The 23,901-nt window shown below is 49.3% G+C and overlaps 1 pseudogene and 1 gene segment (V, D, J or C); one reads left to right on the top strand and one right to left on the bottom strand.

Annotated features, from left to right (window-relative positions):
- LOC129629573 (immunoglobulin lambda variable 1-40-like) overlaps positions 1–23,901 on the bottom strand; it is a 52,181-nt gene that overhangs the window by 25,234 nt on the left and 3,046 nt on the right.
- On the top strand, positions 13,556–15,264 carry LOC129630280 (adenylosuccinate synthetase isozyme 2-like; annotated as a pseudogene).

The following is a 23,901-nucleotide window of genomic DNA, read 5'->3' as shown; positions in this document are numbered from 1 at the left end:
GGAAATTTGTGCAGTAAGTTGTGAAGTGTGGCCCCTCCATTCGTATTCTCACCACGTGAAACGAAGTACGATTTTATGTCCATTTCTGAGCTGCTGCTACAGTGTCCGCTTCCCACAACGTGCGGTAATCGTGTTCCTTGCTCAGTAGCTGTGTGTGAGGCCCGATTCCACCAGACAAAGGTCCACACTGCTTGATTTGGAGCCTATTAAGTTCCTCTGATGCAGTGGAAAATATGTCATGTTTTGTCTATGAAAATCGAGGATAAGGCAAATTTAAGGCTTAAGGGAAAGGGGAGAATTAGAAGGAATAATCCAATTTATTCCAAAATATATCTCTGTTAACTGTGGCCCCACAGCCCAGGCAGCCAATGTGCAGACCCCACACGTGTGTGTGAAAGGGCAGTGACAGGGAGCAGGACACAGGCATGTGACCTGTGCTCCGTGACCCCACGTGCAGGTGAGGCCGGGAGCTCAGGGTTGGGGTCACTTCCCCCTGGGTGAGGCCTCTTGTGAGCAGCAGGGTTGAGTCCCAGCTGAGCAGGAACAATCAGCCTCGTCCTCGGGCCGGGCCCAGAGATTGTCAGGGGGCCCCACCTGACCCGGAGCCCGCCAGCCTCGCTGAGACCTGCGGGCAGGTTGTGACTCCTGTGCTCAGAGCTTGGGACTCAGCACGACTGAGACGGCAGCCAAGTCGCCCCCTTGGTGCCAACAGTGTTGCTGTTCCCAAGCACGTGAGTGTGGCTGAGCGTCCATAGAGTGACGGACCCTGGCTGAGTCCACCCTGCCTGAGCCCTGAACACCATGAGAGGACAGAGGAGGCTGAGAGCAGAACCTGCTCCCTGTGCAGGAGAGACGCCTGAGGGCTTGGGGGCCTCCCAAGGCTGAGATGCGCTGACGGACCCCCACCTCGGACACTAAGATAGAGAACTAACAGATCCTGTGTCCCCAGTGATGGGAGACTGATTTTCTGTGTCCTTTGAGACCCTCTCCTGGGAATGTGCTGCTGGGGGGACTTTGAGGACAGAGGGGAGTGGAGGAGCCTCCATGCTCGGGCAGACCCGGCCCCCCCCCCCCCCGATGACCTGGAATCAGGGTGGGGCAGCAGCAGCAGAAGGCCCAGCAGAGCCTGAGCAGGAAGCCCCTGGGCTGCCCCACCTCCCCCAGTGAGACGGAGTCCTTGTCTAGTCCCCGCAGGCCTGGAGCTCTGGGGTAGCCTGAGAGGCGGTCACAGGAAAGGCAGGAGCAGCAGCATGGGCCTAAGCTCAGCCCAGGGATGACCAAGGAGCTGAAGTGTCCTGAAGCAGACACAGCTGGACACTGTCTGGTTCTGACCTGACTGTCATGGACTTTGTCCGCCAGGACCTGCCTCTGGCATTCAGGGCCTTCTGCTCAACTTCAGATATTCATATAGTATGTGGTTGCCAAAGAAAAGCATTGGTGAGGGGGCAGAATGAAGAAGATGTGAAAATATTTCCTGGACCAAATCCCTCGTGTCGGGCTCAGACCGCAGTTTTAAATAAATCAGACAACAGAAGTGGCTATGGCAGAGGCCCATATCTGAGGAGAGCAGGTTTTTGTCTCACTTCCCCCTGGCCTGGAGCACTGTGCTATGCCACCACTCTGATAAGATGAAGAGAAATAATCCGCCTCGTCCTCAGCCTGGAGCGAGCTGATGGTCAGGGTGGCTGTATTCCCAGGCCTGGAGCCGGAGAATCGGTCGGGGACCCCGGAGGCTCGACTGGTCGCACCATAGATGAGCATTCTGGGGGCCGATCCTGGGATCTGTTGGTGCCAGCCCGCATAACCACGTCCAACGTTGCTGCTGCTTCCAGTGCAGGTGATGGTGACCCTCTGGCCCAGGGACCCGGACACGGAGGACGGCTGAGTCAGCACAGCCTGGGCCCAGGATCCTGGAAGGCAGAGACAGAGACGGTGACTCGGGGGTCCAGACACGATAAAGGGGAGCAAGGCCTGTGAGTCTTCCCAGGGCCCTTCCCCTGTCCTCCCATCCAGTCACCTGTGCAGAGTGACCAGGGTGAGAAGCAGAGGGGACCAGGCCATGGTGGACATGTCAGGGCATCCTGCTTTCTGTCGCCCCACAGCTGAGCAGAGCGTCCCCACAACGCTCCTTCCCCTCTTCATACCCTGAGAGGGGGCGGGGCCTTTCATGCAAATGAAGCCCCCCAACCCCCACAATGCCCTGATCACCTCTGGGACCTGGCTCAGCTTCCTGTGCCTGAGGGAGGCCAGTGTATGATCAGGGACGGGGTTTCCTGGGGCTTCAGTGTGGGATGTAAAAGTTGGAAATCCAGATCTTAAGGCACCAGAAAGTACCAGGGGGCTGGTCTCTGCTCTCACCGCCACCCCCACCCCCACCCCTCAGGAAAGGCCTGAGAGCGCCCCCTGGTGTCCTGGCCCAAGCACACATCCTGACCTGGTGCTAGAGCTCTTGAGTCAACTTTCCCCAAAGTGGTTTTGTAATTATACCTTCAGGATGTGTTTGGATAGAAAACAGCAGCCAACTGTAGCTTACCCTGTGGTGCATGTGAGTGTTACACAGGGGATGTGTGATTTTGACATTTTCAATGAACCAAAATGTGTTCATAGATCAGTAAAAATCTAAGGTCATCACTTAAAATAGATGCCTAAATCTAACTGAAGAAAATGTTGTGGTTCAGTCACTAAGTTGTGTCCGACTCTGGCTCTGTTTTAATTTTGCACTGACATTGTAGTATTTCTAAAACATAATTTTCCTTGTCGCCTCTGTTTTTTAAATAAGATAATATTAAAGACTTTCTGGCACGTATGGCATCTCCACTGGGGGATTTTATGTCGCAGCAGGACGTTCTCTCTGTGAAACAGGGCAGGCTGAGTTATCAGAGCCATGGGTCAGCCTCAGATCTGAGATGAGACACAGGACATGACAAGGCAGATCAGCTGTTCTCAGGAATCTCAGACGGGACCATAGACATGGTTAGACAGAGCAGCAGTCATGGCTCCGGGGGCACAGCCCCGGGACAGGTTCTGCTTTCCCAGCCCAGGGCCCCAGCAGCTTCTCCTGTGCTCACCGTGCATAAAATCAGTCCCACAGCAGCTGAGCACAGACACTCCTCAGCCAGGAATCATTGCCCAGGTCTCAGGACCAGGGTTTCTCTCCTCTCCTGACTCCTCACTCGATGGGCACACGGGACAGAATGTGAGTGTTCAGGGGATAAATCAGCTGCTGGAGGGCTTCCCTGGATCCTCTGGGAAATGAGGGAGAATCGGGGTGGAACAGGGAGGGGACGACCTGGGGTCACACCTGAGAGCCGAAAACCTGAGTCTTCTCCGGAAGGAAAGGTTAGAGGGGTTCATGGAGGGGCACGAAGTGAGTGTCCAGTTCAGGAAGTTCTGGAAACATGTCCATGACTTTCTGTCACAGTGACCCTGGTCATGACGGAGGAGGTCAGGGGTGGAGTGTTGTAGAAACAGGGAGCCCAGGATAGGGAAGAAGTCATGAATCAGAGGGGGCTGGAGGAGGGGAGAGGCTCTTAGGAAAGAGCTGAGGAGGAGCAGGAGGTGGCTGAGGGAGTTGGAGGGGTGCAGGGTGTGGACTCTTGGGTCTTCTCCCCTCCTCTGCTCTGGGGAAGAGGGTGGGGCCCTGGTGACTATGAACAGGACATCCTTGGCCCATTTGCAGCTTCACTCCCAGAAAGAACTTGAGGACTTGGGCTCTATGTCTTTCTCCTGTGAGAAAGCTCCTGCTGAGACCTCCAACTCAGTCCAGGGAGCCCAGGAACAGGGCCAGGTCAGGGGAACAATTAAGGTGTGTTCAGGTTCTGCCATGTGAGCAGGTGCACAGCACCTCCTGGTGTCGTGTATGGGGAATGTTCGTGGTGGGGAAAATGAGGAAGGAAGGGCTGCCCTGTATCTTCCACCTGAAAGTCCATCAATCATGAGTGTGTGTTCACTGCCCACCGACCCCACTGCTCTCTGTCTGACTCCGCCCAGGGCCCCTGGGCAACTCCGGTCAGCTGCTCCTTCCATCCAGGGGGTGAGAGCAGGCCCTGCTGAGCTGCGGCCCTCAGGGAGGGGAGCCGGGCTGAGGGGCCTGCTGTGCTACAGAGATCATGGATGCTCAGCTCCCCGGGCTCTGACGTCTCGGGAACACCAGGGAGGGAGGGGGTGACCACAGTGCCAGCCACCTGCACCTGCCTCACATTCAGCACTGATGGCCCAGCTGGGGTCAAGGCTCAGGTCTTCTGGCCCCACAGTCAACAGCAGAGGGGACGGGGTGCACACGAGCCTGCTTTTCCCCTCGCTCGGTCTCCCCTTGTTTCTGCTCCATCTCCCAGCCCATTGCTGCGTCCAGGGGCGGGACCCTAGGGGCTATCCACGAGTTGAGGAGCCGGCCATGACCTGGCATCCAGGCACCCGGGAGTCAGTGGGGAGTGTGGGGATTTGGCGAGCCAGTTCTGAATAAGGTTCTTCCAGGAACATAAATCGTCCCATGAGCTCGAGGTCTGTGCTTAGACAACAAAGATTTGTGGCAATTCCACCCAATTTCTGTCTTATTTTGAAATTAAGTTGTTAATAGTATTTGGGGGGTTTTGTATTTTTATTGTGAATTGGGAGTCAATGTGTCATGGGATCGCAAAGATTCAGACACGACCGAGCAACTGAACTGAACTGTGTCATGGGAAGTTGATGTGACTAGGCCCAATTTAAGACAATTCTCAGGGGTTATTTCACAGTAATACACAAAGACATATTTCTGGAATTTTGATGTTCTTATATATTTTGGGGAGGTTCTTGTTAACCACAGGTTTTTGCCACCAACAAATGGCTGTGATTCAGGAGCTCTAGATGGGAAATTGCATTTCTAGAAAATTCCACTACTTGTGTCCCTCCCATCAAATGAAATATTAATTTGTCTGCAAGATCAAGTTCATGATACATCTCTTAGTGTGATTTGAATGACAAGAGTCCTAATGGCAGTGGTGGGGGTCTGAGTCTCCCTGTGGAGCCAAGCCTCCTTCCCAACAACATGGGCAGAGAGGGGTCCCCTTAGAGAGATGGACACACCGGGGAGAGCTGGGAGGAGACACGTGGCCATGAACCACGGGACAGGAGACGGGCCCAGAGCCTCCCTCCCCATGGGGACCTTGACCTGTCCCACCCCCTCCCTACCTCTCCTGCCACTAAGCGCTGAGCCCTCTGAGCACAAGGGCAGGTTTTGGTAGCACTTCCCCAAGGGCTTACATCACTGTGGCGTTGTAACTACCAGTTCCCAGACCACAGTGATAACCGGCTTCATCCTTGGGCTGGGCCCCCGTGATGGTGAGGGCGGCTTTGTTCCAGAGATGGAACAAGAGAAGCAATTACAGACCCCAGACAGGCGACTGTTTGTGCTATAGAAAAGCAGTCCGGGAGCCTGGCCTGGGGTCTGCTGGAACCAGCTAGGGTAGTTACTGGTAGTGACTGACCCAGAGCTCAGTCCACAGGTGAGAGTGACCATCCCTTCTGGAGACACTGACAGTGATGGCTTCTGGACCACAGTCTAAGCATCTACCACTAAAAGCAACAGGAGACAGACAGGGATTGTTATGGAGACAAGGACCCTGAGACTCTGCTTGGAGATGCCCCAGAGGATGCAGAGTCCCAGGCCCTGACCTGGATCGTAAGTGAGGAGCCAGAGCAGAAGCACCATCCAGGCCATGGTGAGGACCCTCCCAGGACATGGCCTCCTTGTCTTCCTGGGCTGGAGGTGGGGTCCTGGACCTTTGCATGCCTCACGCCCCATGAGGAGGAGGAGGGGCCTCATGCAAATTGCTTCCTTCTCTCCCTGCCCAGGTCAGCTGAGGTCCCTGGGGGGTCTTGAAGGAGGCAGACTCTAGACCACACAGACCCAGGACAGGACAGTGTGGAGATCTGAGTGATGGGAAACTATCTTTTACCAAGTGTTCCCCATGACCCTGGCAACCTGGGTCCTCCAGCTCCTCCCTGGAGAGTCTGAGGCTGAAGGAGGAGATGGGGTGTCCTCACCTCCTGCCCGCAGTCTAGTCCATCCCAAATCTCCCCCCATCCCTGGGACATTTCTTCTTTCCTCAGTGAAACCCCTGCTTGTGTTCTCGGCAGGGCCTTAGCAGAAACTCTTCCTGCAGCAGAGAGTCCCCAGGGACATCACAGCCCATGTGGGGTGTGAGGGGACAGGCGTCTCCCCAGACTCAGCTCTGGTCCCTGTCCCAGGAGCAGCAGTCGGGGGAGCAGGCCTGAGGGAATCTCACATGTCGAGTTGCAGGGCCAGGCTTGGGGCGACAGACTCCTTTGTTTTAAGAGGCATCTATCATAAGGAATTAATTTTACTTCAGGTTTTGAGGGGACAGTTCACAGTGTCACTATGAAATTGTGACATCCTGGGCAATATCAGATCTAACAGTTCAGGAAAACATGTGTCTCATGATGGAAAATAAAAGTAACAGTGTGTGAACACTTCAGTGCGAACGTGAAACATTTAAAATTTCCTTTCAATTGACTTTCTGCTGTGGAGGGTGTAAGAAGATTAAGCAGGAGCATAGACTCTCCGAAATAATTGGGGAAGAGGAGGAACAAAATTTGTGCTTCTCTCAGTGTGAGATAAAGCCTTTATTTGGTATTCATGTTTTCAGTTCAGTTTAGTCGCTCAGTCGTGTCCAACTCCTTGTGACCCCATGAATCGCAGCCCGCCAGGCCTCCCTGTCCATCACCAGCTCCCGGAGTTCACTCAAACTCATGTCCATCGAGTCGGTGATGTCATCCAGCCATCTCATCCTCTGTCGTCCCCTTCTCTTCCTGCCCTCAATCCCTCCCAGCATCAGAGTCTTTTCCAGTGAGTCAACTCTTCACATGAAGTGGCCAAAGTACTGGAGTTTCAGCTTCAGCATCATTCCCTCCAAAGAAATCCCAGGGCTGATCTCCTTCAGAATGGACTGCTTGGATCTCCTTGCAGTCCAAGGGATTCTCAAGAGTCTTCTCCAACACCACAGTGCAAAAGCATCAATTCTTCGCTGCTCAGCTTTCTTCACAGTCCAACTCTCACATCCATACATGACCACTGGAAAAACCGTAGCCTTGACTAGATGGACTTTTGTTGGCAAAGTAATGTCTCTGCTTTTGAATATGCTATCTAGGTTGGTCATAACTTTTCTTCCAAGGAGTAAGCGTCTTTTTATTCATGTTTTATTCCCTGGTAAATGAGCTATTTATTAAAATTCACATGATTATTTTATTTTCTCTATACATGCTGGAGAGAGTCAACTCATATCAGAGAAATATTTGTCTTGAATCTGTTTCCTATTATGAAAATATTTGCTGATACAGTTGGATTAAAGGGGGATTTTATATCTATCAAACTCTTTAATTGAAGAGAAATATTTAAAAACATGGAAAAGAAGTTAATAGGGAGGTAAAAACAAAATATCAGTTTCCATATATGTCACTAGACAACATTGAAAAATGAGAAACTGCAGCAAAATAAGAAAGAAATAATTGAAACAATGCAAAGTTTATTGAAGCAAGTTCATTTCTGTTGTGTGATGGTCACTGCTCTTCGCTTAGACATCAGATCACCTCCAGGACGAGACAGAGGAGCAGGAACTGAGAGGCAAGCATGTACTCTGAGCTGAGAGCTGTCATGTCCCCTGGGGGCCCAGGTGCAGGACGTCACCCTCCAATGAGGACCCTGCTGCCCACATGGACAAAGCCAACTGAGGAGGTGCCAGCCTGCCTGGCCAGGACCCTGCGCTCTCAGGACCAGGCCCACAACGCCCCCTGCTGGACTCAGGCCTCCTCCTCCCCCACTTCACACCACAGCCTCCTGGAAGGGCTTTCTCACACTTGCAGCTGGGTCTCCCTGATGTCACCGCCCAGGGCAGAAGAATGAGTCCCCTCCGTGTAGTTTGTGGTTGGTCAGCGATCTCTCCAGGTCACTAATGACCTGCAGACTCAGGGAATGCTGATGTAATTTCGGATTCTCTGTTGTCTCAGTTTGCACTGCCTGGCTCCTGCGGTCACTACCAGAGCACAACAACCACGAAACAAGTTCAAGGCTTCAAAGTCCCAGAGTGTCCATGGGTTATACCTGATCGTGACTCTGTCGTGATTCTCCCAGGTTGAAACGTGGTTGATGTTGTGTCTGCAGGGTCTCCCGGAGTAGTCCCAGCCCTAATTGCACAGCTCTCTTCTTATTTCTGTCTTTGCAGAGAGAATATGACATTCTGGGGGAAAACATGTCGTTTTCCTGATTACTTCCAAGATCCTGACAGCATTTATTTCTGACTCCAATATATATATAAGGTGTTTTCAGTTTGGTTTCATAGCCTTTCTGTTTAAAAGGCTTGATGTAAGAGACTGTGGCTATAAACGGGAATCTCATCCTTTTTAGGGGTTCCTCCTCCATTGCTGGACTTAGAAACCCTTATGACCTGTTACCTGACCCTCAGTGGATACAGTGCAAGTTCACGTGTTAGACTCCGTAGATTTAATAGTAGTGATTTTACATTGTCTGTGTTGAAAAGAGTGATATTTATCCAATATCATCTCAAATAAAGAACCAGGGAGCAAAAGTGGTAGAGGCCATGAAGGAAAAGAGGATAAAATGAGCAAGTGATGAATCTGAGAGCCACGTGCTAATGGGGAGGGTCTTCTAGTACCTGGAGATGAGGGGCTTCTCAGGGAACACTCCCCAGAGAAAGGGAGGCACCCAGCTTCCCTAAGTGTGCGGGTCCAGGGCAGAGTACAAAGCCTGGAGCAGGAGCAGGACATGCAGGGGGCGGGAGAGGCCTCCCCCCCTTCAGGTCTCCAGGCACAGATGTTGGGCTTCTGCTTCTTCATCATCCTGCCAAGTACCTGTGATGGGCCCTGTGTATCTGGGTGCAGCAGGATTCTGTTTGCATTTGGAGACCAGAGAGAAAAGGAGTTATAATCAATGACCCCATAAAGATGGACCAGGATGAGTCTCAAGTTAGGTTCTGGTTGATCACACACGGATGATCAGGAAGCATTTTAGCAGTATCAGGACTATTTTTGTTTAGTTTTGCTTTCCCCTGAGATTTCATATAAACTGAATGGATAGTTGGAAGTAGATTCATCATGAAACAGAAGGTTTTCAAGTGTAGTAGGTACCTATGCAAGGTGTGTTGCCGGGGTCCAGCCCCAGCAGGATGCAAGGGTTCCCTCAGGATGACGGCGTCAGCGAATAGGGAAAGTAAAGAGGGGAGAGAAAGAAGCTTGATCTTCCTTGGTTTACACAGAAAGCCAATAAAGTTCCTGACACGGAACTTGCTCTGTTCACATAGGCGGCAGGTGCCCTCTCGGTGGGGTGAGGACACAGGACGCCCTCTCCCCGGCAAAGACGCAGGGCACCTTCCCAATCGGGTCTTAGAATCCCAGGCAAAAAAGTGAACAGAGAGCCCCTGTGCTTCAAGTAGTCATCCTGAAAGAAGAACAGAGAGAAAAAAGAAGAGAAAAGGAAAAAAAGAATGACACGGGGAGACCAAGCTCTGATGAAGCCGGGTCTGCAGCTTTATTTTCAAAAGGAGCTTTTATACCCTGAGTTACCCATTTCCAGAAGTGAAAGATATAGAGTCATGCAGAGTCAGCTCAACACTACATCAGTTTGACCTTCATCGGGACCAGGATGTTTTTTGCATAACTTTATATTTACAAGGGTCTTTGTGTTATGCACATTATCTTCTGGCCCGCAGGCCTATTGACATTTTATGACCTTTTTCTGATAAAGGTTGGTCAACCAGAAAACTTGCTTTCCCTTAAACTGTTTCTTCTTTATTTTTCCAATCTGTGTCTCCCTCAGAAAGTATTAAATAAAGTTGCATTCTTATGAAGCAAAGGTGCAGTGGGTTCCAACAAAGAAAGAACTTATTAACTCAAGGGTCCTATGTTGCTAAGGCCAAGGCTACTGCTTGTTTTTCTTGTATACCAACTATTTTTGCTAATGCACTCCCAGGTGCACTTTGCATAAAGGACAAGGAAACTCGGTAGCAAACACTGGCTCAACAATGCAGTATTATTCTAATACAGCTTTTTTTTTATCACTTGAAGGTTATGCTTGGGGTGTTGTGAACAATCATGTGCGTTAGTTGCAAGAGTGTGGATAAACCTGCCAAGCAAGCTAAAATAGTAACAGAGGGGTTAAAGTAAAAATGCTCCTTTCAAGCCCAGGAGGCTTATTAACTAGAGCCCTAACTTGATTTTCTTCAGAGAAAGGTGGTCGGGGATAGCCCCCTGTAAATGTCAGAAGAGTTGGTGAAAGGCATAATGTAATAAACAGTAGACAGACAGATTTTAGTTTCGGGGTAGATGCTCGAGCAGGTCCAGGGAATCCCTCGAGTCCTGTTCTGCCTTTGCCTGTCAGGTCCTCTCCACATGACCTTTGTCATGGGTGGGATCTCCCGTGGTGGCTCCTGGCAGTGTGTGAAACTTGAAAATTCTCCAAGAAGAAGACGGACAGGCTAAGTTTCTTGTCCCACTTTCCCAGCTGCCTGTTCCCTGACCTCCCTTCAGGACCAGGAAGGACGGAGCCCAGCGCCACGGGTGCAGGTCTGCAGGCCCAGGAGGCCCAGGGCACGGAGGCCACAGACCCATCTTCCTGCACCCCCACCACAGTGAGGCCTTGGGCCCTGATGGTCCAGGCCTCTGCAACAGGAGGACCATGAGTGACTGTCCAATTTGATTTCAGAAAAGATAAAGAAATGAGACGTGGGACCTGAAAAAAATGTTTCTGCCGTCGATGTGCCGTCAGATAATTCATAGACAGAACCTGCGGCAGAAGGCCTATCTTGAGAGGCAGCCATGTCATCCTCTGCTGACCCCTCAGGACTCACCTTGTGTGAGGGCTCAGATCATTCTGAAGGAAGGAAAATTCCCATATCTTCTCCATCCAGTTACTAGGAGCCTGGAGGACCATGAGTTGTAGAAAATGCTGACCTGTTAGCAGCACTGTGGAAATGAGGAGGGAGCAGGGAGCAGGAGCCAGGGCTCCTGTCAGCATCTGAGCTGTGGACCGGTCCCTGCGGCCCGGGACCCACACTCTGTGGGGCGAGAGGATGGAGATGAGGAGGAGCAGGGCTGCGCTGGGGCATTTCTGCTGAAGACACAGTGCCGGAGTCCAGCGCCAGCAGCCAGGGGATCAAACTGAAGAGATGAGCAGTGTCGGCAAGAAACGAAGCAGCCTCTCAATTTTCTTGGACTGCGTATTTATTTCAAGCTTAAGATTCTCTTTTAAACTTTTACAAAAGCATTAGGTCAGAGGTTTGACATTTTCAGTTCCCACTGACCCAGATTTGTTGTCTCCATAAATCATTCTTGCTCCGCAAAAGGAGTTCTTGCCTCAGCGATTCTCTTATCTACTTCTTCTCATGTGTCCTTGTGAATACACTGTAACTCATGCTAATGTCTGGGCTGCATACCACATTCCTCAGTTGATTTCTTATCTTTCTAAGTCCTGTTTGCCCCTAGTATCCCAAGCTCACTATTTCTTAAAAAGGGCTTCTAGCTATTAATATCTCTAAAGTTCCTAATCTCTGTAAGCTATAGTAGAATATGCTAACATCACAACATTCCTTAAATCTTTAGCTTCTAACTATTTTAATTATTCCTAAGCCCTAAATTCAGCAAACTCCTTTGCCATAAACACCTTCCTCACAAATAGGCTTCAGATAGCAATCCCTCCCATGGCCTCAAGCTGTGGCCTACGTGCTCACCCTGGAACACTCTTTTGTAAAAGTCCTTGAACAAATGTCAGTGATTAACTTTATGAATTATTCACTGAGCACAGCTGCAGAAGGCTTTGTGCCTTCTCATGCTCCTCTCAAGAACAATAAACACCTTAATATTCCTTTCAGTCAACTCAGCCGAGGAGAGGAAAAAATAAGTCAGAATCACAAGGCCTAACTCCTTCATCCCGGGCCCGTGCCTGTGCGACAAGGAGAGGGAGTTGGGGCCATGCCTCCATTTTGTCAGTAATGCCTGATGCGGCTCCCGACACCACAGCACCTGCTCTGGGGAATTTACTCCAGGTGTTGAGGGAGGGGCAAGTGGGCTCTGTGGTCAGATATGTGGTTTCCTGGGATGCTTGCACTGTCTCGGGTCTCAGCACAATCCTGTGTGTCTCCTCCCTCCCTTCACAGAGATCTCTGTGCAGAGAAGCCTTCCTTGGAAATCGCTCTATGGAAACTTCTCGCTGAAACCAGGCTCAGAGCCAAAGTCCGAGGCCCAGGGGTTTTTGTCTCACTTCCTCGTCATCTGAGCCACTGTGGGAACCTACAGCACAGTAATCGTCAGCCTCGTCCTCCGGCTGCAGCCCAGAGATGAGAGGAGCCCTGCGCTGGATCCAAGGCGTCTTTGGATCCAGAGAAGCGGCTGGGAACCCTGGAGCCCTGGGGCTTTTGGGAGTCTGAGTTGTAGGACTGGAGGTACCGGGGAAGACTCCCTGGCCTCTGCTGGTACCAGGTTATAGGCAAGCTGCCAATGTTGTAGCCACTGCTCATGGTGCAAGAGAGTCTGGCTGATGCTCCCAGAGACGCAGACAGGGAGGCTGACTGAGTCAGCACAGGCTGGGAGAGGGAACCTGCAGACACAGACACAGGGGAGATGGGGCAGGACCTGAAGGAAAGGGTCCCAAGTCTGCGCCCCAAGGGCTGATGCAGGCTGGGGACTGAGCCCTGGTGCCTGGGGCCCATCCCTACCTGTGCAGAGAGAGAGGAACGCCAGTAGGAGAGGAGTCCAGGCCATGGTGCTCACAGAACCCTGGTCCCCACAGTGGGCTGTGCTGCCCCAGGTCTCCTTTTCTCCCCAGACTCTGCCAGAGGAGGGGCGGCCATGCAAATGAGGGTCCACTCAGGGCCCGCCCAGCCCCACCCTTAACCCTGGTGCTGGAGCTCTGCTCACAGCCCAGACGGCAGGGGAAGGAGGGGCTTTCCCCTTGGGAGCCCATGGCGGGAGCCCATGGAGGAAGCCCCTGCCGAGACTGATCCCTGCTCAGGGGACTCAGCAGCCAGAGAGGACACACTGCTGAGTCCCCCCAGAAGCACAGACCCCAACCCCAGCCCAGCTCCTGCAGTGAGTGGTGCTCCTTGAGCAGCTGTGCAAGGACCCCAAGGCAGTCCCACAGCGCTCCCTGCTGGTAACATGTGAAAAAGTTTTGCTGAAAAAAGGAGTGAAATTCAAAGTTCTCTAAGAAGGTACATTTGCTCTAGTAGAGAAAATAAGTAAACAGATGAAGATGCTTAGAAGAAACAATATTTTGTCGTGGAATTATTCCACAAAAAGACATAATGGATCCTTATTTAGCGTAAATATCTAACAAACTTCTGTAGTTATATGCTTCCCATACATTAGATTTGTATTTCTTTAAGCATTGAAAAAGATGTAAAATTTGTGGTTCTCTGAGAAAGCAGTTAAAGTGTTTTACATACAACCCATAAATAAAGCACATAAGAGGGGAATTTATAGGACTTCCCTTGTTTTCCTGTGTTTAAGGATCTGCCTGTCGATGGAGGGGACATGGTTGCAGTGCCAGATGCAGGAAGCTCCCGCATTCTGCAGAGCAACTCACAGGAAAGCCGAACTGCTGAAGCTCCATCCCCCGGAGCTGGTGGCCTGCAGCAAGAGAATCCGCCCCAAAGAGAACCCAGTGCACTGCAGTGAAGAGCGGCCGTGCCGCCCCGCAACCAGAGCCCAGGAGCAGTGAAGACCCCGCACAGCCATCAATCAACCAATAAAGTGTAAAAAACAACCAGACAACCAAACCAGTAGAAGGGGACATTGCAGACTACGGTCGTTAAACATTGACCCATGTCCTCTCAACGAAATGGAAGATTAGAAAAGTAGAAAAATCCTAATATCTGGTTAAGACATTGACAGTGTTACCAAATGTTGTTTCTTTGAATATATAAGTTATATTTTATATTAAGACTCTCAAACATAAATTTACAGAGCAATCCCGTTCACATGCTCCCAGCCGCCCCCACCCCTTTCAGGCTCTTCTCGTGTCTCTGGGGCCTGGGTGTTTGCCAAGACCAACCTGGGGGCATACTCCTTGTCCAAGGTGACTGAGGCCACCCCAGGGAGCAGCCTGGGGGGAACCTGGAGACCCTGGTGCTTGGCGGGCAGTGGGACCACGAAGCCAAGAGGAAGGTGCTGGATCTGCTGGTGAGGACACCAACACTCTGTGCCACCGCCAGGGAGGAAGTAATGCTGCCTGAACAGCTGCAGATTCTGTGGAGGGTGACTTTTGTCTTTTACCCAGTGGAATCATTATCCAGTGGAACAACTCAGGCTCCCAGTGGAGCCTGAATGTTACTGCATTCATTGGAATTGATGTGGTAATTCATCTAGCTGAATTGTGTGAGGAAGCAGAAAAATATGTTCAAAAAGGGTTAGGGTTAGGGAAAGGTCTGGAAGGCTGGATAAGGCTTCCCATGCCTGACAGAGCTCATATTGCACTTGATTGTTATCGAACAGCTGATGGTATCCAGGAACAACAGAGAGGAGAACAAGCAGGAAAAAATTTGGGTACCACAAAAAGGGCATTCTCCCTGTTTGTTCTTCCCAAAAGTCCCAGGATATGCCATCTTATTTCTGACTTTGATGGCTTTTCTGAGAGGTTCCAAGTTCTGGCTAACCACTACAAATCTATATACCCCACATCGGAAATAGACATTGAAGATGAATTCCAAAAACTCAAGGGTTAAATGGAAAGGGTGAAACCAACTGCTAGATATATGGAGTTTATTTCCTATACTGAGCTTTCAAAGAAAGACCATCAAAGAAAATCTTGGTAGAGGGTGCAAATGTAGCACTGCTAGATACTGATTTTGAAAGTTATCCTTTCATAACCTCTTTGAACTGTACAGTTGGAGGTGTTTGTACTGGCTTGGGTATGCCCCCTTAAAATGTGGAGAAGTGTATGGAGTTGTGAAAGTTTATACAACTAGAGTTGGGATTGGTCCCTTTCCTACAAAGCAAGACAATGCAATTGGAGAATTATTACAAACAAGGGATAGAGAGTTTGGTGTAACTACAGGAAGGGAGAGAAGATGTGTCTGGTTGGACCTTGTTTTGATTAAATATGCTCATATGATTAATGGATTTACAGCACTGGTAGTCAAAAATTTTGATATTTTGGGCATATTTATGGAAATCAGAGTTGAAGTTGCATACAAGTTAGATGGTGAGCTTATAACTCATTTCCCAGTAAACCAAAAACTCTTAAATAAATGGGCTTAAATGTAAGACAAGGACATTTAAGGAACATTTAAGGACTTTTAAGGAACTACCTATTAATGCCCAGAATTGTTCGATTTATTGAAGATGAAGTTCAACTTCCAGTTAAATAGATTTGCTTAGATAAATCCAGAGTCTATGATTCAACTCTTTTAAGGATTTCCAGTGATACAAAAAGCATTCCTGGAGAGGTAGGGAAAGGACTTTCTTAAATATTTCATTTATAATCTACGAATTCTGAGAATAAAGACACAGAAATGAGGTTTAGGCCCAACAGTCGCTTCCAGTCTTTCAAGTTGAATGGCTGGTGTGGAGATACATTTTGGCAAGATGCAGTGTCAGCTGCCTTAGCTGGCATGATTGCCAAATCATTTGTTGTTCCTCCTGCTATGGTGCCATATTTTCTTTTCATTTTAGTAATAATATAATCAATGTTGTTTGAAATCAGATAGAATGATCTCTGTTCATTTCCAAGGCACCATTCAATATCACAGTAATCCAAGTCTACACCTTAACCAGTAATGCTGAAGAAACTGAAGTTGAACGGTTCTATGAAGACCTAGAAGATCTTCTAGAGCTAACACCCAGAAAAGGTGTCCTTTTCAATATAGGGGACTGGAATGCAAAAGTAGGAAGTCAAGAAATACCTGAAGTAACAGGCAAATTTGGTCTTGGAGTACAGAATGAAGCAGGGAAAAGCCTAATAGAATTTTGCCAAGAGAACACACTGGTCATAGCAAACACCCTCTTCCAGCAACACAAGAGAAACCTTTACAGATGGCCATCACCAGATGGCCAACACCAATATTCTTTGCAGCTAAAGATGGAGAAGCTCTATATAGTCAGCAAAAACAAGACCGGAAGCTGACTGTGGCTCAAATCATGAACTCCTTATTGCCAAATTCAGACTTAAATGGAAGAAAGTAGGGAAAACCACTAGACCATTCACTTATGACCTAAATCAAATCCCTTATGATTATACAGTGGAAGTGAGAAATAGAGTCAAGGGATTAGATCTGATAGAGTGCCTGAAGAACTATGGATGGATGTTTGTGACATTGTACAGGAGGCAGGGCTCAAGATCATCCCCAAGAAAAAGTAATGCAAAACGGCAAATGGTTGTCTGAGGAGGCCTTACAAATAGCTGTGAAAAGAAAGAAGCAAGAGGCAAATCAGAAAAGGAAAGATATATGCATTTGAATGCAGAGTTCCAAAGAATAGCAAGGAGAGATAAGAAAGCCTTCCTTGATGATCAATGTAAAGAAATAGAGGAAAACAATAGAATGGGAAAGACTAGAGATCTCTTCAAGAAAATTAGAGATGCCAAGGGAACATTTCATCCAAACACGGGCACAATAAAGGACAGAAATGGTATGGACCTAACGGAAGCAGAAGATATTAACAAAGAGCTGTCAAGAATACACAGAAGAACTGTACAGAAAAGATCTTCACGATCCAGATAATCACAATGGTATGATGATTCACCTTCAGCCAGATCCTGGAATGTGAAGTCAAGTGGGCCTTAGGAAACTAGGGATTACTGAGGTGAAATGTGACCAAAACTAGGGTGTTCAGAGGTAAAATCCGACAGAAACTAAGGGTTCTGAATTAAAATCTGACAGAAAGTCGAGGGGGGCGGTGGTCTGAGGAAAATCAGACAGAAATTAGGTATCACTGAGATCAAATCTGGCAGAAACTAGAGGGTTCCAAGGTAGAACCTGAGAGAAACGAGGGTTTCCTGCAGTGATAACTGACAGAAACTATGAGCTTCTGAGGTAAAATCTGACAGAAATTAGGGGGTTGTGTGGTAAAAATCTGACAGGAAAAAAAAGGGTTCTGTGGTAAAATGTGACAGAAACTAGGCAGTTCTGAAGTGAAATTTGACAGAAACTAAGGGATACTGACATAAAATTTAACTATAGTCTTCTGAGGTAAAATCTGGTAGAAACTAGGGGATTCTGTGGTAAAATCTGACAGGAATTAGGTGCTTCTGGCGTAAAATCTGACATAAACTAGGGGCTTCTGGGGTAAAATCTGACAGAAACAAGGGGTTTCTGAGGGAAAATCTCACAGAAACTAGGGGGTTCTGAGGTAAAAACCTGACAGAAACTAGGGGGTTCTGAGGTAAAATTTGACAGAAATGAAGGGGTTCTGAGGTAATATCTAACAGAAACTTGGAATTTTGAGGTGAAATGTGGCAGAAAATAGGGGCTGCAGAGGTAAAATCTGACAGAAACTAGGGGGTTTTGAGGTAAAACCTGACAGAAGAACCAGCTCCTGAGGTAAAATCTGTGAGAAAGTAGGGGGGTTGTGAGGTAAGACTTGACAGAGACTAAGGGGTTCTGTGGTAAAATCTGAGAGAAACTAGGTTCTCCTTAGGTAAACCTGACAGAATATAACAGGTGTTGTGGTAAATCTGACATAAACTAGGGGCTTCTGACATAAAATCTGACAAAAACTCGGGGGTTCTGAGGTAAAATCTGACAGAATTACATGCTCCAGAGGTAAAATCTGATAGAAACTAGATGATACTGAGGTATAGTGTGAGAGAAACTAGGGACTGTTTTGGTAAAATGTGACAGAAACTAGGGGGTTCTTAGGTAAAATCTAACAGAAATCAGAGGCTATGGAGGTAACATGTTACAGAAACTGGAGGCTTCTGAGGTAAAAACTGACAGAAACCAGGGGGTACTAAGGTAAAATGTGACAGAATTTAGAGGCTTCTGATGGAAAATCTGAACAGAAGCTAGGGGCTTCTAGGGTAAAATCTGACAGAAACTAGTTGGTTCTGTGGTAAAATTTGATAGAAACTAGGGGCTCCTGAGGTAAAATCTGTGAGAAACTAGGGTGATTCTGGGGTAAATGCTGACAGAAACTGAGGGGTTCTGTGGTAAAATCTGAAAGAAACTAGGTTTTCCTTAGGTAAATCTGACATAGTATGGGGCTTCTGAGGAGGAGAAGGGGACGACAGAGGATCAGGTGGTTGGATGGTATTATCGACTCACTGGACATGACTTTGAGCAAGCTTCAGGAGTTGGTGATGGACAGGGAAGCCTGGCATGATGCAGTCCATGGGGTCGCAAAATGTCAGACAGGACTGAGTGACTGAACTGAACTGAGGTTAAAATCTGACAGAAACTAAGGGGTTGTGTGGTAAACTCTGACAGAAATTAGATGGCTCTGTGGTAAAATCAGACAGAAACTAGGGGATTCTGAGCTAAAATCTGACAGAAACTAGGTGGTTCTGAGGTAAAATCTGACAGAATTACAGGCTCCTGAGTTAAGATCTGATAGAAACTAAGCAATAGAGAGCTATAATCTGAGAGAAACTAGAGACTCCTTTGGTACAATCTGACAGAAACTAAGGGGTTCTGACATAAAATCTGAGAGAAACTAGGGAGTCTCTGAAGTAAAATCTGGCAGAAACTAAGGGATTCTGTAGTAAAATCTGACAGAAACTAGGTTCTCCTTAGGTAAAATCTGACAGAAACTGGGTGGTTCCATGGTAAAATCAGACAGAAATTAGGGGGTTCTGAGGTAAAATCTGACAGAAACTAGGTGGTTCTGAAGTAAAATTTGACAGAATTATACAGGGTTAATTCTGATGCACGCTCTAGCTGTTTCTATGATTTTAACCCTTGTTTCTGTCATGTTTGTTATCATCATCATACATAGTAGCCTGCTTCAGAGAACCCTACTCCCTCTGCCTGAGCCTTAAACCAAGTACCTTTGGGTAGCTCACAGGGAGATGGTCTGACCCTGCCCACCTGTGAATGACTGTAAGAAAGAAGGAAATAACGTATCCCCCTGCCTGAGGTTGCCATTCTAGGGAATCATTGCAAGAGTTCAATGGTCTTTTTCACTTTGTGTCCTCAATTCCCCCATCTCTCATCCCTAAAAGCAGCTAGCATCCAGGCCCCATAGAGCATGGTCATTTTGAAACATTAGTCTGCCAACTTCTTTGCAGCTGACCTTCCGAATAAAGTCATATTCCTTTCCTCTGGGATTCATTGGCCTGTCGTGAGGTGAGCAGAGTGAGCTTGGACTTGGTAACAGCCACGAACATGTAGATCAATCTGGCAGGACTGAGGTCACCTTCACATATGAGGTTGTCCCACCCGTGATCTCAGGGCTCCTTTCACTTATTTACAACTGTGTGAATTTCTCAACAATGTTTTCTTGTTTTCAGTTTATAAGCCTCTCACCTACTGGGTTATTCATATTCCTAAGCATTTTATTTTTTTGATACTATCTTGAATTGAATTTTAAAAGTTTCCTTCTTGCTTTTTCGCTTTTAGTAACTGGAAAACAACAGGTTTTCTAGCATTACTTCTCGTAACCCTGTGGGAGAGCCTAGACAGAACCGATCCTGTTATGATGGGTACTGGTTTTACTGTTTGTGGGGCAGGTGACGAGCAACGGGCAGGTGGGAATGTGAGGTGGTGTCTGCAGCCCATGGGCCGGAAGATGACCACACAAAGGGTGACCTAGGACATGCGACCATCTACGGAACCAGAATGGCCCCAGACTGCATCCACTACTTATGGGGGAAGGAAAGGCATGGAACACGTCTTGGTTTTGGTTTTGTTTTTGTTTTGTTTTTTTTTCATTTTTAGAAAAAAGTCATCAATGTATCAAGACCTTGGTATGTGATATTGTAAAAGCACCAACTATTCTCATATTGGTGTCTGGTGACAATAATTTGTGGAAACTCCACAAATCAGGAGCAAAGTGAATTTAATCTCCACAATAATTCAACATCATGTGGCAAGTGTTAGACAAAGATATTGAACAGGAAGAATCAGTGGTGGATCTTAGCAGTGAGGGCCATGGAGAGGCAGTAGTTCCAAAGGACCCAAATGTAAGGTGCACCTCAGATGCTCCCCTGTTGGCGCAGCAGTAACCGAAGAAATCTCCCCTGTGAAGAAAAAGCACAGGCGTTCATGTTGAGGGCCAATGAGAGGGGTCAGCGCTCTAGAAACTCCTGGGAAAGGGCAGATGCCCCAGTGACGGAGATTAAAGACTCCCCAGTCAGAGTTCAGGTCTGAGATGACCTCAGCCAGACCCCAACCTCAGCCCCTGAGCTTCAGGGCAAAGAGGTGCTGTGTCCTAGTGATGGGGAGATGAACTTTCTGTTTCCTTTGAGACCTTCTCCTGGGAATGGCCTGCTGGAGGGACTTTAAGGATGGAGGGGACAGGAGAAGGCTCCATGTCCAGGCAGAACCCCCAATGACCTGGAGTCAGGGTAATAGCAGCAGCAGGTCCAGCCAGATGCTGAGCAGGAAGCCGCTGGGTGGCCCCATCTCACCAGAGGGAGAGGAGTCCATACCATAACTGGTCTAGTTCCGCAATCCTGGAGCTCTAGGTGAGCCTGAAAGGCTGTCACAGGAAGGCGGGAGCAGCAGCCTGAGCATCAGCTCAGCCCAGTGATGGCCAAGGAGCCCGAACTCCAGATTTGAGACCTGGAAAATGAGCAGAGACCCCGAGATCTGAAATGGAGCAGGGATCCCCAAGGGTCCACTACTAGTATCAGAGAGAATGAGAGCTGTTGGGACCAGGACACCTACTGGATGCTTGATGAGTCCAGAATCAGACAGAACTCTACTGTGTTTCTCTGGTTCTGACCTGACCCACCATGGACTCTGACCCCAGGGCACCTGCCCTTGGCACCAGGGATTTCTGCTAAAGTGGAGAAAATCAGACAATGTGTTGCTGCCAAGGAAAGCTGGAGAAGGGGTGAATGAAGAAAGATGTGAACAGATTTTTCTGGACCAAGTTCCCTGGTGTGATTCTGGACCCAGTCTGAGGCCAAACAGACAAATGAAACAGCTGCCTTTGCAGAGGATGTTTCTGCCCCCAGAGCCCCGACTCTGAGAGAAGAGCAGGTTTTTGTCTCACTTCCCCCCCGGCCTGGAGCACTGTGCCATTACTGCTACTGCTGTCACCAGCTGCACAGAAATAATCTGCCTCGTCCTCAGCCTGGAGCAAGCTGATGGCCAGAGTCGCTGTGTTGCCAGACCTGGAGCCGGAGAATCGGTCGGGGACCCCCAAGAGTCAACTGGTAGCACGGTAGATGAGGGTTCTGGGGGCCGATCCTGGGATCATTTGGTACCAGCCAACATAATTGCCAGTTCCAACGTTGCTGCTGCTTCCAGAGCAGGTGATGGTGACCCTCTGGCCCAGGGACCCAGACATGGAGGGCGGCTGAGTCAGCACAGCCTGGGCCCAGGATCTTGGAAGGAGGAGAGACAGATGGTGACTCAGGAGTCCAGACATGAGAGCAGGGAGCAGAGCCTGTGTGTCTTCCCAGGGCCCTTCCCCTGTCCCCCCATCCAGTCACCTGTGCAGAGAGCGAACAGGGTGAGGAGCAGAGGGGACCAGGCCATGGTGGACATGTCAGGGCGTCCTGCCTTCTGTGGCCCCACAACTTAGCAGAGTGTCCCCACACTGCTTCTTCCCCTCTTCATACCCTGAGAGGGGGAGGGTCCTTTCATGCAAATGACCGTCCTCCCCGCCCCACCCCCACAATGCTCTGATCTCCTCTGGGACCTGGGTCAGCTTCCTGTGCCTGAGGGAGACCAGTGTGTGATCTGCGGCAGGGATGCCTGGGGCTTGGGAGTGGGATGTCACAGCTGGGAACCCTGAGCAGAAAGCATCAGGATGTACCAGGGGGCTGGTGTCTGCTCTCACCCCTCCAGACACTCAGGAAAAGCCTTGGAACGCCCCCTGCTGACCTGGCCAAACATACATCTTGACCTGGTGATAGAGCTCTTAGAGTCAGCATTCCCAAAACTCATCTTGAAATGATACCTTCAGGATGTGTTTGGTTGGAAAACAGCAGCCAACTGTAGCTTACCCTGTAGTGCATGTGAGTGTTACCCAGTGGATGTGTGATTTTGACATTTTCAGTGAACCAAAATGTGTTCATGGAGTAGTATAAATCTAAGGTCCTCACTTAAAATAGATGCCTAAAATTTAACTGAAGAAAATGTTGTTGTTAAGTCACTAAGCTGTGTCCAACTCTGGCATTCCCATGGTACTATTTCTAAATAATTTTCCTTGTAGCCTCTGTTCTTTAAATAAGATAATTTAAAATACTTTCTGACATGTATGGCATCTCCACTGGGGGATTTTATGTTGTAGCAGGACGTTCTCTCTGTGAAACAGGGCAGGCTGAGTTATCAGAGCCATCGGTCGGTCTCAAATCTGAGATGAGGGACAGGACATGACAAGGCAGATCAGCTGTTTTCAGGAATCTCAGACGGGACCATAGACATGGTCAGACAGAGCAGCAGTCATGGCCCCAGGGGCAGAGCCCCAGGACAGGGTTTGCCTTCCCAGCCCAGGGCCCCAGCAGCTTCTCCTGGGCTCACTGTGCATAAAATCAGTCCCAAAGCAGCTGGGCACAGACACTCCTCATCCAGGAATCATCTCCAGATCTCAGGACCAGGGCTCTTTCCCCTCCTGATTCCTCACCCTAGGGGCACACAGGACAGAGTGTGAGGTTTCAGGGAATAAATCGGCTACTAGAGGGGTTCATGGATCCCCTGGGAAACAAGGGGAATCTGGGGAGGAACAGGAAGGGGACGAATAGGGGTCACACCTAAGAGCCAGAGATCTGAGGCTTCTTGAACAGAAAGGGTTAGAGAGGTTCAAGGAGGGGCCGAGGAAGTGAGTGTTTCAGGAAGATCTGGAAACACGTCCATGATCTTCTGACAGAGTGAGCTGGGTCATGACCATGGAGATCAACAGTGTAGGTCTGTAGAAAGAGAGGGGCCCAGGATTGGGAAGAAAGTCATGAATGAGGGGAGCAGGAGGGGTGCACGGGGTGGGCTTTGGGGGCTCCTCCCCTCCTCTGTTTCTGGGAAGAGGGTGGGGACTGATGACCACCTGACCCCTTCATTCTCCAGTTCTGGGTGCTCGGCCCCGGGTGCAGCTTCTCTCCCAGGAGGAGGCCTGGGGGCTGCGGCTCTGAGTCTATCCCCTGAGAGGAAGCACCTGCTGTCAGTCCACCTCAGGCTGCTGAGCCCAGGAGCAGGGCCAGCTCAGGGGACCATGTCGGTCTGTTGCTATTGCTGCTGCTGCCAGGTTGCTTCAGTCATGTCCGACTCTGTACAACCCCACAGATGGCAGCCCCCAGGCTCCTCCATCCCTGGGACTCTCCAGGCAAGAATGCTGGAGTGGGTTGCCATTTCCTTCTCCAGTGCATGCACGCACGCATGCTAAGTCGCTTCAGGTGTGCCGGACTCTGTGCGACCCCATGGACAGGCTCCTCTGTCTACGGGATTCTTTAGGCAAGAATACTGGGGTGGGTTGCCATTTCGTTCTCCTAGGTCTTCCTCTGGATTATTGCCGCAATAATCCAGCCTTTCCCACACCTGAGCCCGTCTTTAGAATACACTCTGTCTTCTCAGGGAACCCTGTGTATCATCTGTGTGGTGCTGTCCGTCCTCCTCCTCCAGCCCGGAGCTGAGCAGGAAATCCCGGACCTGTGTCTGCTGTGAAGGGTAAGGGGTGGCCCTTGAAGCACTGTTTTAAACTGTCTCTAGTCCCAGCAGTGGGGAGACCAGGATGGGAGGTGGGGAGTGGCATGCAGAGCCGCATGGGTAGGCTTAGGGTGACAGCGTCCTGTGCTGTAAA

The sequence above is a fragment of the Bubalus kerabau genome, chromosome 16 (assembly GCF_029407905.1).
Source record: "Bubalus kerabau isolate K-KA32 ecotype Philippines breed swamp buffalo chromosome 16, PCC_UOA_SB_1v2, whole genome shotgun sequence".
In the NCBI taxonomy this organism is placed as follows: domain Eukaryota; kingdom Metazoa; phylum Chordata; class Mammalia; order Artiodactyla; family Bovidae; genus Bubalus; species Bubalus kerabau.
The sequence above is the reverse complement of the archived record's forward strand: the minus strand, read 5'-3'. Positions and strand labels throughout refer to the sequence as shown.